The 15,133-nt window shown below is 48.6% G+C and overlaps 1 protein-coding gene across 2 annotated transcripts in view; it reads left to right on the top strand.

The window, feature by feature from the left end:
* The first annotated feature begins 6,311 nt into the window (after window positions 1-6,311).
* The window catches only part of LOC139761680 (dipeptidase 1-like), a 317,903-nt gene continuing 309,081 nt past the window's right edge, over window positions 6,312-15,133 (top strand). For both annotated transcript variants that reach the window (XR_011715590.1, XM_071686010.1), the window contains exon 1: window positions 6,312-6,640. The gene's annotated coding sequence lies outside the window, so the exon portion shown is untranslated. The remainder of the gene's footprint in view (window positions 6,641-15,133) is intronic.

Genomic DNA, 15,133 nt, shown 5'->3' with positions numbered 1-15,133 from the left:
TCTCTCTTCTCTTTCACTAATAATCTTACTTCTTCATCCCACCACTCACTACACTTTCTGATCTGCCCATCTCCCACGCTTCTCATGCCACAAGCATCTTTTGTGCAGGTCATCACTGCTTCCCTAAATACATCCCATTCCTCCCTCACTCCCCTTAGGTCCTTCTTACTCACCTTTTTCCATTCTGTACCCAGTCTCTCCTGGTACTTCCTCACACAAGTCTCCTTCCCAAGCTCACTTACTCTCACCACTCTCTTCACCACAACATTCTTTCTTCTTTTCTGAAAACCTCTACAAATTTTCACCTTTGCGCCCACTAGATAATGATCAGACATCCCTCCAGTTGCCCCTCTCAGCAAATTAACATCCAAAAGTCTCTCTTTCACGCGCCTTTCAATTAACACGTAATCCAATAACGCTCTCTGGCCATCTCTCCTACATACATACGTATACTTATGTATATCTTTTTAAACCAGGTATTCCCAGCGACAAAGAAAAAAAAAAAAAAAAAAAAAAAAAAATATATATATATATATATATATATATATATATATATATATATATATATATATATATATATATATATATATATACTGATTTCATACCCTACTGTAGGAACTTGAAATTGTTTGGTACATATAAGTTTATATCTGTATAACGAGTATGATGAAACTGCCATCATTAAAAAAATATAGAGGATGATATCAATGTTTTCTCCTGGAAATGGACACTGTTTTTGACGTGAAAAAAATGGATTTGGTTGGTAACGTTTGCAAGCTCGTGCTGGTGCTAGTTTTAGCTAGTACTGGTGCTAGTATTGCCTAGTGCTGGTGCTAGTGTTAGCTAGTGCTGGTGCTAGTGTTAGCTAGCGCTGGTGCTAGTGTTAGCTAGTGCTGGTGCTAGTGTTAGCTAGTGCTGGTGCTAGTGTTAGCTAGTGCTGGTGCTAGTGTTAGCTAGTGCTGGTGCTAGTGTTAGCTAGTGCTGGAGCTAGTGTTAGCTAGTGCTGGTGCTAGTGTTGGCTAGTGCTGGTGCTAGTGTTGGCTAGTGCTGGTGCTAGTGTTGGCTAGTGCTGGTGCTAGTGTTAGCTAATGGTGGTGCTAGTGTTAGCTAGTGCTAGTGCTAGTGTTGGCTAGTGCTGGTGCTAGTGTTAGCTAGAGCTGGTGCCAGTGTTAGCTAGTGCTAGATCTTGTGTTAGCTAGAGCTAGGGCTGGTGCTAGTGTTAGCTAGTGCTGGTACCATTGAGAGCTAGTACAGGTGGTAGTGTTAGCTAGCGCTGGTGCTAGTGTTAGCTAGCGCTGGTGCTAGTTTTAGCTAACGCTGGTGCTATTGTTAGCTAGTGCTAGTGTTTGTGTTACCTAGTGCTGGTAATAGTGTTAGCTAGTGCTGGTGCTAGTGTTAGCTACTGCTGGTACCAGAGAGAGCTAGTTTTGGTCACAGTGTTAGTCAGTGCTAGTGTTAACTGGCGCTGGAGTTGATGGGAGCTAGTGCTAGTAGTGCTAGCTAGTGATGATGCTAGTGGTAATTAGTGCTAGTGCTAGTCGTAGGTAATACTGGTGCTATTGATATCTAAAGGTGTTACCATCGGTAGCTAACACCGGTGCTAGTAATTGCTAGTGCCACTGCCAGTGGTAACTAGGGCTAGTGCTAGAGGTAACTAGCGCTGTTTCCCATAGTAACTAGCGCTGATGTTAGTGGCAGAGAGTGTTCCTGTTAATGGTGGCTAATGCAGGTGCTAGTGGTAACCAGGGCCGATGCTAGTGGAAGCTAGTGCTAACGTTAGTGGTGGTAGGTGCTAGTGCTAGTAGCAACTAATGCTAGTGCCAGTAGAAACTAGCGCTAGTGTTGATAAGAGTTAGTGGTACGTGCTAATTAGAACTAGTAGTATAAGTAATGTAGGAGCGTGCTGTCCAGCAGGAGTGGTAGATGATAATGATAGTGGCACCTGGTCATGGTAGGTAACGACGTCACCTGGTCATGGTAGGTAACGACGGCACCTGGTCATGGTAGGTAACGACGGCACCTGGTCACGGTATGTAATGACGGCACCTGGTCATGGTAGGTAACGACGGCACCTGGTCATGTCAGATAACGACGACACCTGGTCATGGTAGGTAATGACGGCACCTGGTCATGGTAGGTAACGACGGCACCTGGTCATGGTAGGTAACGGCGGCACCTGGTCATGGTAGGTAATGACGGCACCTGGTCACGGTAGGTAATGACGGCACCTGATCATGGTAGATAATGACGGCACCTGGTCATGGTAGGTAATCACGGCACCTGATCATGGTAGATAATGACGGCACCTGGTCATGTAGATAACGACGGCACCTGGTCATGGTAGATAACGACGGCACCTGGTCATGGTAGGTAACGACGGCACCTGGTCATGGTAGATAACGACGGCACCTGGTCATGGTAGGTAATGACGGCATCTGGTCATGGTAGATAACGACGGCACCTGGTCATGGTAGGTAATGACGGCATCTGGTCATGGTAGGTAACGGCGGCACCTGGTCATGGTAGGTAATGAAGGCACCTGGTCATGGTAGGTAACGACGGCACCTGGTCATGGTAGGTAATGACGGCACCTGGTCATGGTAGGTAACGACGGCACCTGGTCATGGTAGGTAATGACGGCACCTGGTCATGGTAGGTAATGACGGCACCATGGTAGGTAATGACAGCACCTGGTGATGGTAGGTAATGACGGCACCTGGTCATGGTAGATAACGATGGCACCTGGTCATGGTAGGTAATGACAGCACCTGGTGATGGTAGGTAATCACGGCACCTGGTCATGGTAGATAACGACGGCACCTGGTCGTGGTAGGTAATGACGGCACCTGGTCATGGTAGATAACGACGGCACCTGGTCGTGGTAGGTAATGACAGCACCTGGTCATGGTATATAACGACGGCACCTGGTCATGGTAGATAACGACGGCACCTGGTCGTGGTAGGTAATGACGGCACCTGGTCATGGTAGATAACGACGGCACCTGGTCATGGTAGGTAACGGCGGCACCTGGTCATGGTATGTAATGAAGGCATCTGGTCACGGTAGGTAATGACAGCACCTGATGGTAGGTAATGACGGCACCTGGTCATGGTAGATATCGATGGCACCTGGTCATGGTAGGTAATGACAGCACCTGATGGTAGGTAATGACAGCACCTGATGGTAGGTAATGACGGCACCTGATCATGGTAGATAACGACGGCACTTGATCATGGTAGATAACGACGGCACTTGGTCATGGTAGGTAACGGCGGCACCTGGTCATGGTAGGTAATGACAGCACCTGATGGTAGGTAATGACGGCACCTGGTCATGGTAGGTAATGACGGCACCTGGTCATGGTAGATAACGACTGCACCTGGTCATGGTAGATAACGACGGCACCTGGTCATGGTAGGTAATGACAGCACCTGATGGTAGGTAATGACGGCACCTGGTCATGGTAGATAACGACGGCACCTGGTCATGGTAGATAACGACAGCACATGGTCATGGTAGATAACCACGGCACCTGGTCATGGTAGATAACGACGGCACCTGATCATGGTAGATAACGACAGCACCTGGTCATGGTAGGTAATGACGGCACCTGGTCGTGGGAATTGACAATGGTAACGCACCTGGTCATTGTAGGTAATGACGGCACCTGGTCATGGTAGGTAATGATGGGAATTGACAATGGGAACCACAGCAACGACTATGGGAGCAGAAATCACAGCGGCAGCAGGAGCGGGTGCCATAGCACCAGCCTTAGCAATAGTCATAGCAGCAGTCTCAGCAGTAGTCATAGTAGCAGTCATAGCACCAGCCTTAGCAGTAGTCATAGCAGCAGTCTCAGCAGTAGTCATAGTAGCAGTCATAGCACCAGCCTTAGCAATAGTCATAGCAGCAGTCTCAGCAGTAGTCACAGCAGCAGTCATAGCACCAGCCTTAGCAATAGTCATAGCAGCAGTCATAGCAGCAGTCATAGCAGCAGCCTCAGCAATAGTCATAGCAGCAACCATAGCAGCAGCCTCAGCAGTAGTCATAGCAGCAGTCATAGCAGCAGCCTTAGCAGTAGTCATAGCACCAACCTCTACAGCAGCCTCAGCAGTAGTCATTGCAGCAGTCATAGCAGCAGCCTTAGCAATAGTCATAGCAGCAGTCATAGCAGCAGCCTCAGCAGTAGTCATAGTAGCAGTCATAGCAGCAGTCATAGCAGTAGTCATAGCACCAACCTCTACAGCAGCAGGTGTCGTAGCAGCAACATGAGCAGCAGAAGCAATAAGCACAGCAGCAGAGGCCATTACAGTGAAGTTACCACAGCGGATATAGCCACAGAAACAGCTGTGGGAGTAGCCACAGCACGAGGTGTTGTGGCAAGCGTAGCTGTGTTTGTGGGGGTGCAGTGATGGCCAGCAGTGCTTCAACAGTGGCTACGGTGTGGTAGTGGGGGTGCAGTGATGGCCAGCAGTGCTTCAACAGTGGCTACGGTGTGGTAGTGGGTGGCGGTGATGGCTAGCAGTGCTTCAACAGTGGCTACGGTGTGGTAGTGGGGGGGCAGTGATGGCCAGCAGTGCTTCAACAGTGGCTACGATGTGGTAGCGGGGGTGCAGTGATGACCAGCAGTGCTTCAACAGTGGCTACGGTGTGGTAGCGGGGGTGCAATGATGGCCAGCAGTGCTTCAACGGTGGCTACGGTGTGGCACTGGGGGGCAGTGATGGCCAACAGTGCTTCAACAGTGGCTGGTGGCTACGGTGTGGCACTGGGGGGCAGTGATGGCCAGCAGTGCTTCAACAGTGGCTACGGTGTGGTAGTGGGGGTGCAGTGATGGCCAACAGTGCTTCAACAGTGGCTACGGTGTGGTAGTGGGTGGCGGTGATGGCTAGCAGTGCTTTAACAGTGGCTACGGTGTGGTAGTGGGGGTGCAGTGATGGCCAACAGTGCTTCAACAGTGGCTACGGTGTGGTATGGGGGTGCAGTGATGGCCAGCAGTGCTTCAACAGTGGCTACGATGTGGTAGCGGGGGTGCAGTGATGGCTAGCAGTGCTTCAGCGGTGGCTACGGTGTGGTAGTGTGGTGCAGTGATGGCTAACAGTGCTTCAACAGTGGCTACGGTGTGGTATGGGGGTGCAGCGATGGCCAGCAGTGCTTCAACAGTGGCTACGGTGTGGTAGCGGGGGTGCAATGATGGCCAGCAGTGCTTCAACAGTGGCTACGGTGTGGTAGTGGGGGGCATTGATGGCCAGCAGTGCTTCAACAGTGGCTACGGTGTGGCATGGGAGTGCAGTGATGACCAGCAGTGCTTCAACAGTGGCTACGGTGTGGCATGGGGGTGCAGTGATGACCAGCAGTGCTTCAACAATGGCTACGGTGTGGTAGTGGGGGTGCAGTGATGGCCAACAGTGCTTCAACAGTGGCTGGTGGCTACGGTGCGGCACTGGGGGGCAGTGATGGCCAGCAGTGCTTCAACAGTGGCTACGGTGTGGTAGTGAGGGTGCAGTGATGGCCAGCAGTGCTTCAACAGTGGCTATGGTGTGGTAGTGGGGGGGGCAGTGATGGCTAGCAGTGCTTCAACAGTGGCTACGGTGTGGTAGTGGGGGTGCAGTGATGGCCAACAGTGCTTCAACAGTGGCTGGTGGCTACGGTGTGGCACTGGGGGGCAGTGATGGCTAGCAGTGCTTCAACGGTGGCCACGGTGTGGCACTGGGGGGTAGTGATGGCCAGCAGTGCTTCAACAGTGGCTACGGTGTGGCAGTGGGGTGCAGTGATGGCTAGCAGTGCTTCAGCGGTGGCTACGGTGTGGTAGTGTGGTGCAGTGATGGCCAACAGTGCTTCAACAGTGGCTACGGTGTGGCACTGGGGGGCAGTGATGGCCAGCAGTGCTTCAACAGTGGCTACGGTGTGGCAGTGGGGGGCAGTGATGGCCAGCATTGCTTCAACGGTGGCTACGGTGTGGCACTGGGGGGCAGTGATGGCTAGAAGTGCTTCAACGGTGGCTACGATGTGGTAGTGCGGGTGCAGTGACGGCCAGCAGTGCTTCAACGGTGGCTACGGTGTGGTAGTGGGGGGGCAGTGATGACCAGCAGTGCTTCAACAGTGGCTACGGTGTGGCACTGGGGGGGGCAGTGATGACCAGCAGTGCTTCAACAGTGGCTACGGTGTGGCACTGGGGGGCAGTGATGGCCAGCAGTGCTATGGCGGTGGTGGTGGTGGTGGTGGTGGTAGTGGTGGTGTTCGTCATGGTGGCGACGGAGGAGGTGATGGTGGTGGTGGTTGTGGGGAGATCGCTCAGTAGCGCTGAAGCAGTGGTGGCGGCAGGATGCTGGGCGAGGCGCTCCCCGACCTCCCACTTGTCCACCTCCCGTGTTGACATGTGACACCCGATCCCTCACCTTAACCCACGTTCACACACACACACACACCCACGCCTTGGGCACGCCCCTTACCATAGTACACATCTATCATCACCAAATATATAAGACCTTTCAATGAGTCTTCCTGTCGAAGAAAGTGAACTGAAAATCAGAAATAGATAAATATGAAAGACACTCGCTGCCTGATGTATATTGTATGAGAATACATGTCAATATAAGTGTGTTTTCTTTAAGGACAATCAGAAGAAGAACGCTGATCAGGTAAGTGGCTCATTAGCAAGTGTCGCACCCCTGTTGAGGGTGTGTGTGTGTGTGTGTGTGTGTGTGTGTGTGTGTGTGTGTGTGTGTGACAGTGAGGCTGAGGAAGCCACTCACCCACACAGACACACGCACACACACACACACACACACCACTTGTTGAGCAAGCGAGTTGATAATGTGGCCTCAGAGGTGACCCAAGTATTCCACATACTATGTGATCTCCCTCACTCCTCTGCTGTTATAAAGTAAGATAACACTATGACTGATCCTCTTCACTTAAAGTTAAAAAGCACTTAACACCGTAGCGTCACTTATAACCAGCCTTACTACAGTTGTTCATTGGCAATTCTTTTCTTGTTTTTTCGTATGAATCTATTTCAGTTACCCCTTGTCTTCCTCTCTTTACGGTTCGTTTCGCTCCTTCTGCTGGGTCTTCCCTGATTTTTCTTGACAGAATTTGTTCTTCGTGAAACAAAATCTCTTGCCTAAGATTGTCTCTTGTTTGGCCTGGCCTCCGCACAATGGGTCTCCAGGTCTCATCTATACATAACCACAGTTTCTCTCATATCTCACCCACCTTGTCGTATATACCTTGGAAATCGCCTTCGCTCGCAAAGAAATCAAGACTTCGTGAACGCGTGGTTGTACCCCGTCGCTGGACAATCTTTGGACAGCGGTCTTCAGTATACCACGTCACTAGAGAATCTTTGGACAGCGGTCTTCAGTATACCACGTCACTAGAGAATCTTTGGACAGTGATCTTCAGTGTACCACGTCACTGGACAATCTTTGGACAGCGGTCTTCAGTATACCACGTCACTAGAGAATCTTTGGACAGCGGTCTTCAGTGTACCACGTCACTAGAGAATCTTTGGACAGTGATCTTCAGTATACCACGTCACTAGGGAATCTTTGGACAGCGGTCTTCAGCGTACCACGTCATCAAAGAATCTTTGGACAGTGATCTTCAGTATACCACGTCACTAGAGAATCTTTGGACAGCGGTCTTCAGTGTACCACGTCACTAGAGAATCTTTGGACAGCGATCTTCATTGTACCACGTCACTAGAGAATCTTTGGACAGTGATCTTCAGTGTACCACGTCACTGGAGAATCTTTGGACAGTGATCTTCAGTGTACCACGTCACTAGAGAATCTTTGGACAGCGGTCTTCAGTGTACCACGTCACTAGAGAATCTTTGGACAGCGGTCTTCAGTGTACCACGTCACTGGAGAATCTTTGGACAGCGGTCTTCAGTATACCACGTCATTGGAGAATCTTTGGACAGCGGTCTTCAGTGTACCACGTCACTGGAGAATCTTTGGACAGTGATCTTCAGTGTACCACGTCACTGGAGAATCTTTGGACAGTGATCTTCAGTGTACCACGTCATCAAAGAATCTTTGGACAGCGGTCTTCAGTATACCACGTCATTGGAGAATCTTTGGAAGGCGATATTCTGTATATCCCGTCTCTGTGTGTGTCTCTCTCTCTCTCTCTCTCTCTCTCTCTCTCTCTCTCTCTCTCTCTCTCTCTCTCACACACACACACACACACACACACACACACACACACACACACACACACACAAGAACATGCAAGCAAAACAGAATACAAAAAGACATAGAGTTGATGTTGTTTGTGTATGGCATGTCATGTTGCGCCTTGTGGGAGGGGGGGGGGTTGAAGGGGCAAATGTGTAAGTGAGAGAGAGAGAGAGAGAGAGAGAGAGAGAGAGAGAGAGAGAGAGAGAGAGAGAGAGAGAGGTCTTGACAGCACATCTTTTTCTCTTTTCTTTTTTTTTTCGGACCAGCTGAATGTCCCGTTTAAGCTCAGTGAGGAGTGACGGAGGCTAAGCTCAAACTTGTTGCCCCGACCCATCGCGAGCTCAAGATGTGAGGAAGCCAGTGGCCAGCAGTGTGGCGTCCTTATGTCTTTGCTCATCTTGTGCCTGGTGGATCACCCTATGACACGAGCGTGTTAGCTCTTGGTGACTTGGCCCTCCGACCTGGCTATGTTATCTTCACTACGGATGACTTGGCCTCTGACCTGGCCATGTTATCTTCACTACGGATGACTTGGCCTCTGACCTGGCCATGTTATCTTCACTACGGATGACTTGGCCTCTGACCTGGCCATGTGATCTTCACTACTGACCCATGACTTGGCCTCTGACCTGGCCATATTATCTTCACTACTGACCCGTGACTTGGCCTCCGACTTGGCCATTTTATCTTCACTACTGACCCATGACTTGGCCTCTGACCTGGCCATGTTATCGTCACTACTGACCCATGACTTGGCCTCTGACCTGGCCGTGTTATCTTCACTACTGACCCGTGACTTGGCCTCCGACTTGGCCATTTTATCTTCACTACTGACCCATGACTTTGCCATGTTCTCTTTATGATGAGCCTGTGACGGGAAGGTGATCTTGGTGACCAATCAATTACTCAACCACGTCATCTTCGTGATCAATCAATTACTCAATCACGTCATCTTGGTGATTAATCAGTTACTCAACCACGTCATCTTGGTGATCAATCAATTACTCAACCACGTCATCTTGGTGATCAATCAATTACCCAGCCACGTCATCTTGGTGATCAATCAATTACTCGACCACGTCATCTTGGTGATCAATCAATTACTCAACCACGTCATCTTGGTGATCAATCAATTACCCAGCCACGTCATCTTGGTGATCAATCAATTACTCGACCACGTCATCTTGGTGATCAATCAATTACCCAACTACGTCATCTTGGTGACCAACCAAAGACTTGATCATGTTCACCTGGTGACCACCCAATCAAATATGTCCATATCATCTTACTGATAAGCCTCGCTGATAAGCCATGCTTTTCCTTATCTTAATCTCTGACACGTATTTCCCCATACAAGAATTAAGAATATTCAAATCTTGACCTACGGATTAAGTTAGCATATCAGCATATAGCGAAAAGCATTATCTTGGTACTCAGCATATAATATGGCCATATGACCCTAATGATCAATCATATATGATTGGGTGGATGATATGATCCAGCCTTTGCATGATCAACAGGGTCACGTGGACGAGTAATTGACTTCACTATTCTAACTTGGTGATCAATTGGGTAATTCAGTTATTTCAACTTGGTAAACGACCCGTGACGTGCTCATACAAACTTGGTAATTAAGTGATAACTTGTTAATGTTAACACGGTTATCACAATATGGCTCGCCTTTGTTAATTTCCTGTTCAAGCCAATGGCTAGGCCATGTTAACTTTGTTAGTAAGGCTATAAGACGAACATGTGTGTTAGATGAGTACGTTACACTGTGGCTATGTTAACTGGGTGATCAGTATTGAACATAATTGTAACTTTAACATGCTGGCTTGAAAATCAGCTTTTAACATGAGGTTAACTCGGTGATCAAAATATACAATTAACACGTTCCTTTGATGATAATTTGTTTAACGTAATCAGGTTAACTTGGTGATCCGATTGTATCTTTAACACGCCACTTTGGTAACCTATTTAACATGATTAGATTAACTTGATTATCTGATTGTAACTTTTATCATGCCAAGTTGGTAATCATCCTATAAACTTGTAAGTGTTAGATCAACTTATAATATACGACAACGCTCCTATAACTTGGCCATTTTAACTTATTAACTTGTTAACTTGCATTGCAAACTTGTCCCATGGTAATTTGGTAGTAAGGTTGTTGTTATGTGGGAGTACTCATGACGTAGGTGTACAAGTCATTACGATGACTAACCCCCCTCACACTCCTCCCTTCCTATGTTCTCATGGTAATCTGCCTCTAACAAGGTCATCGGTAATTAGCGTTACCACAATTAGCAGGTGACCTGCTCATGACCTTGACACTGTTAACAGTGCAACCTGGACCCATGACCTGATGATAATGGCCATGTGACCTGGCCACGATCTAACTAGGTGATTTACCCATGACTGGATAGAACTAGCTCCTTCGTCTTCTAATGACCTTACAAAGCAAGCCAGGTGACTTGACCTAGTTAGCCAATGACCTAATTACGTCAGTCACTTGACCTGCTCATGATCTGGTGCCAGAGTACTCGCTCAATGAGCTGGTAATACGCCAAATGGCCTGTTCATGAGCTAGCGATGTCATTAGGGTGGCCGACCCATGACCCAGTAATGACAGCCAAATAGCTCCCGCATCACCTGACAGCGTCAGCCAAGTGGCCTGCCACTAGCTTAATGATGTCAGGAAGGTCACCTGCCCATAACCAGGTGACCTGCATATGACCTCAGAGTGTCAGCCAGGTAGGGTAATTTGTCTCCCAAGTCACAAGGAACCAGGTAGTGCTATCAGGTCAGGTTGGATGGAGGGGGGGTGGATATGTCAGCCAGGTGGCCCCCTCCTGACCTTGTAATGTCAGCCAGGAGGCCTCGTCCTGACCTCACAATGTCAGCCAGGTGGACACCTCCTGACCTCATAATGTCAGCCAGGTGGCCCCCTCCTGACCTCACACTGTTAGCCAGGTGGCCCCCCTCCTGACCTCACAATATCAGCTAGGTGGCCCCCTCCTGACCCCTATGTCAGCCAGGTGGCCCCCTCCTGACCTCACAATGTCAACAATGTGGCCACCTCATGACATCACAATGTCAGCCAGGTGGCCCCCTCCCGACCTCACAATGTCAGCCAGGTGGCTCCCTCCTGACCTCACAATGTCAACAATGTGGCCTGCTCATGACCTAACAGTGTCCCTTACATGACCTTCCCATGACCTCGTCAATGTTGGCCAAGTGACCTACCTCTTCATGACCACGTGGAGGAGTGAGCCAGGTGACTAGCTGACGACCTGCTGACGTTGACCAGGTAACCTGCACGTGACCACATGATAGAATTAACCAGGTGATCGGCTGATGACCTCCCAGTGTGTTGGCCAGGTCACCTGGAAATGACACGAGGTGACCTGGCCAGCACGGGGTCATATACAGGTCACCACGCTAACACCATAGTAACTAGTGTTAGCGTGGTGACCTGTGTATGGCCAGTGCTGGCCAGGTCACCTAGGGTTAGCGTGGTGACCTGTGTATGGCCAGTGCTGGCCAGGTCACCTAGTGTTAGCGTGGTGACCTGTGTATGGCCCGTGTTGACCAGGTCATCTAATGTTAGCGTGGTGACCCGTGTATGGCCCGTGTTGACCAGGTCACCTAGTGATAGCGTGGTGACCCGTATATGCCCCGTGGTGACACGGATATGTATGCCCCGTGTTGACCAGGGTCACCTAGTGGTAGCGTGGTGACCCATGTATGCCCCGTGTTGGCCAGCTCACCTAGTGTTAGCGTGGTGACCCGTGTATGCCCCGTGTTGACCAGGTCACCTAGTGTTAGCGTGGTGACCCGTATATGCCCCGTGGTGACCCGTATATGCCCCGTGTTGACCAGGTCACCTAATGTTAGCGTGGTGACCCGTGTATGGCCCGTGTCTTGGTGATCTCGACATACGGCACTTACCACTGGCTTCACCAAGCCACTCGGCCTGTGAGGAGGCGTGGTGATCTAGCCCCCCCCCCCCTGGGGCACGTGGGGCCGGCCCCGACCCGTGTGGATATTCGGGGGAATATTGGGGCCGCGCATGGAGGCAGGTGTGAACAATGGGACCACGGAGAAATGATAAGTGGGACAGAATCGTCAGAGAGAGAGAGAGAGAGAGAGAGAGAGAGAGAGAGAGAGAGAGAGAGAGAGAGAGAGAGAGAGAGAGAGAGAGTGTCCAACGCGCCAAGGGGATCCCGCACGTATTTCAGTGGCTGTCAGGTAACCCTCCCTAGCCCCAGGCGAGTCTACTGGAGCTTGTTAACAAGGGCTGTATGCCGTCAGAGAGAGGGAGAGAGAGAGAGAGAGAGAGAGAGAGAGAGAGAGAGAGAGAGAGAGAGAGAGAGAGAGAGAGAGAGAGAGAGAGAGAGAGAATGTCCAACGCGCCAAGGGGATCCCGCACGTATTTCAGTGGCTGTCAGGTAACCCTCCCTAGCCCCAGGCGAGTCTACTGGAGCTTGTTAACAAGGGCTGTATGTCGTCAGAGAGAGGGAGAGAGAGAGAGAGAGAGAGAGAGAGAGAGAGAGAGAGAGAGAGAGAGAGAGAGAGAGAGAGAGAGAGAGAGAGAGAATGTCCAACGCGCCAAGGGGATCCCGCACGTATTTCAGTGGCTGTCAGGTAACCCTCCCTAGCCCCTGGCGAGTCTACTGGAGCTTGTTAACAAGGGCTGTATGCCGTCAGAGAGAGAGAGAGAGAGAGAGAGAGAGAGAGAGAGAGAGTTAGCTCCCGGGTGTTGGGACTCGTCTATCCCACATAATCCCACGTGTGTGACAGCTACTAACGCAGCATTAATGGATCCCAGAATTTCCGACCTGATCACACTCGTGTTGTTCATATATATATATATATATATATATATATATATATATATATATATATATATATATATATATATATATATATATATTCTTTTAAACTATTCGCCATTTCCCGCGTTAGCGAGGTATCGTTAAGAACAGAGGACTGGGCCTTTTTTGGAATATCCTCACCTGGCCCCCTCTGTTCCTTCTTTTGGAAAATTAAAAAAAAAAGAAGAAAAGAAAAAAAAAAAGAGAGGGTAGGATTTCCAGCCACCCGCTCCCTCCCCTTTTAGTCGCCTTCTACGACACGCAGGGAATACGTGGGAAGTATTCTTAATCCCCTATCCACAGGGATAATATATATATATATATATATATATATATATATATATATATATATATATATATATATATCTCCCTGGGGATAGGGGAGAAAGAATACTTCCCACGTATTCCCTGCGTGTCGTAGAAGGCGATTAAAAGGGGAGGGACCGGGGGCTGGAAATCCTCCCCTCTTGTTTTTTTTTTTTAATTTTCCAAAAGAAGGAACAGAGAAGGGGGCCAGGTGAGGATGTTCCCTCAGAGGCCCAGTCCTCTGTTCTTAACGCTACCTTGCTAACGCGGGAAATGGTGAATAGTTTGAAAAAAAAAAAAAAACCATGGAACCATGGAAGCGGAAGTGGATCATAGGGTGGGGGAGGGGGCGAAAATTCTGGGAGCCTTGAAGAATGTGTGGAAGTCGAGAACATTATCTCGGAAAGCAAAAATGGGTATGTTTGAAGGAATAGTGGTTCCAACAATGTTGTATGGTTGCGAGGCGTGGGCTATGGATAGAGTTGTGCGCAGGAGGATGGATGTGCTGGAAATAAGATGTTTGAGGACAATGTGTGGTGTGAGGTGGTTTGATCGAGTAAGTAACGTAAGGGTAAGAGAGATGTGTGGAAATAAAAAGAGCGTGGTTGAGAGAGCAGAAGAGGGTGTTTTGAAATGGTTTGGGCACAAGGAGAGAATGAGTGAGGAAAGATTGACCAAGAGGATATATGTGTCGGAGGTGGAGGGAACGAGGAGAAGTGGGAGACCAAATTGGAGGTGGAAAGATGGAGTGAAAAAGATTTTGTGTGATCGGGGCCTGAACATGCAGGAGGGTGAAAGGAGGGCAAGGAATAGAGTGAATTGGATCGATGTGGTATACCGGGGTTGACGTGCTGTCAGTGGATTGAATCAGGGCATGTGAAGCGTCTGTGGTAAACCATGGAAAGCTGTGTAGGTATGTATATTTGCGTGTGTGGACGTATGTATATACATGTGTATGGGGGTGCGTTGGGCCATTTCTTTCGTCTGTTTCCTTGCGCTACCTCGCAAACGCGGGAGACAGCGACAAAGAAAAAAAAAAAGAAAAAAAAAAAAAAAAATATATATATATATATATATATATATATATATATATATATATATATATATATATATATATATATATATATATATATATCCTTGGGGATAGGGGAGAAAGAATACTTCCCACGTATGCCCCTGCGTGTCGTAGAAGGCGACTAAAAGGGGAGGGACCGGGGGCTGGAAATCCTCCCCTCTTGTTTTTTTTTTAATTTTCCAAAAGAAGGAACAGAGAAGGGGGCCAGGTGAGGATGTTCCCTCAGAGGCCCAGTCCTCTGTTCTTAACGCTACCTTGCTAACGCGGGAAATGGCGAATAGTTTGAAAAAAAAAAAAAAAAAATTATATATATATATATATATATATATATATATATATATATATATATATATATATATATATATATATATATATATATATGTGTGTGTGTGTGTGTGTGTGTGTGTGTGTGTGTGTGGTTCATCATGGTACTTATCATTACAACATCAACTATGAACAGTTGCTATCTAATACCTAACGATACACACACACACACAGACACACACACACACACACACACACACACACACACACACACACACACACATAAACAGACAGACGGACAGACATACAGACACACATACACACACAACTACAGATACAGACAGACAGACAGACACAAACACAAACACACATACATACACATACAGACAGACAGACACACACACACACACACACACACACACA

This window comes from Panulirus ornatus, chromosome 41 (genome assembly GCF_036320965.1).
Source record: "Panulirus ornatus isolate Po-2019 chromosome 41, ASM3632096v1, whole genome shotgun sequence".
NCBI lineage: Eukaryota > Metazoa > Arthropoda > Malacostraca > Decapoda > Palinuridae > Panulirus > Panulirus ornatus.
The sequence above is the reverse complement of the archived record's forward strand: the minus strand, read 5'-3'. Positions and strand labels throughout refer to the sequence as shown.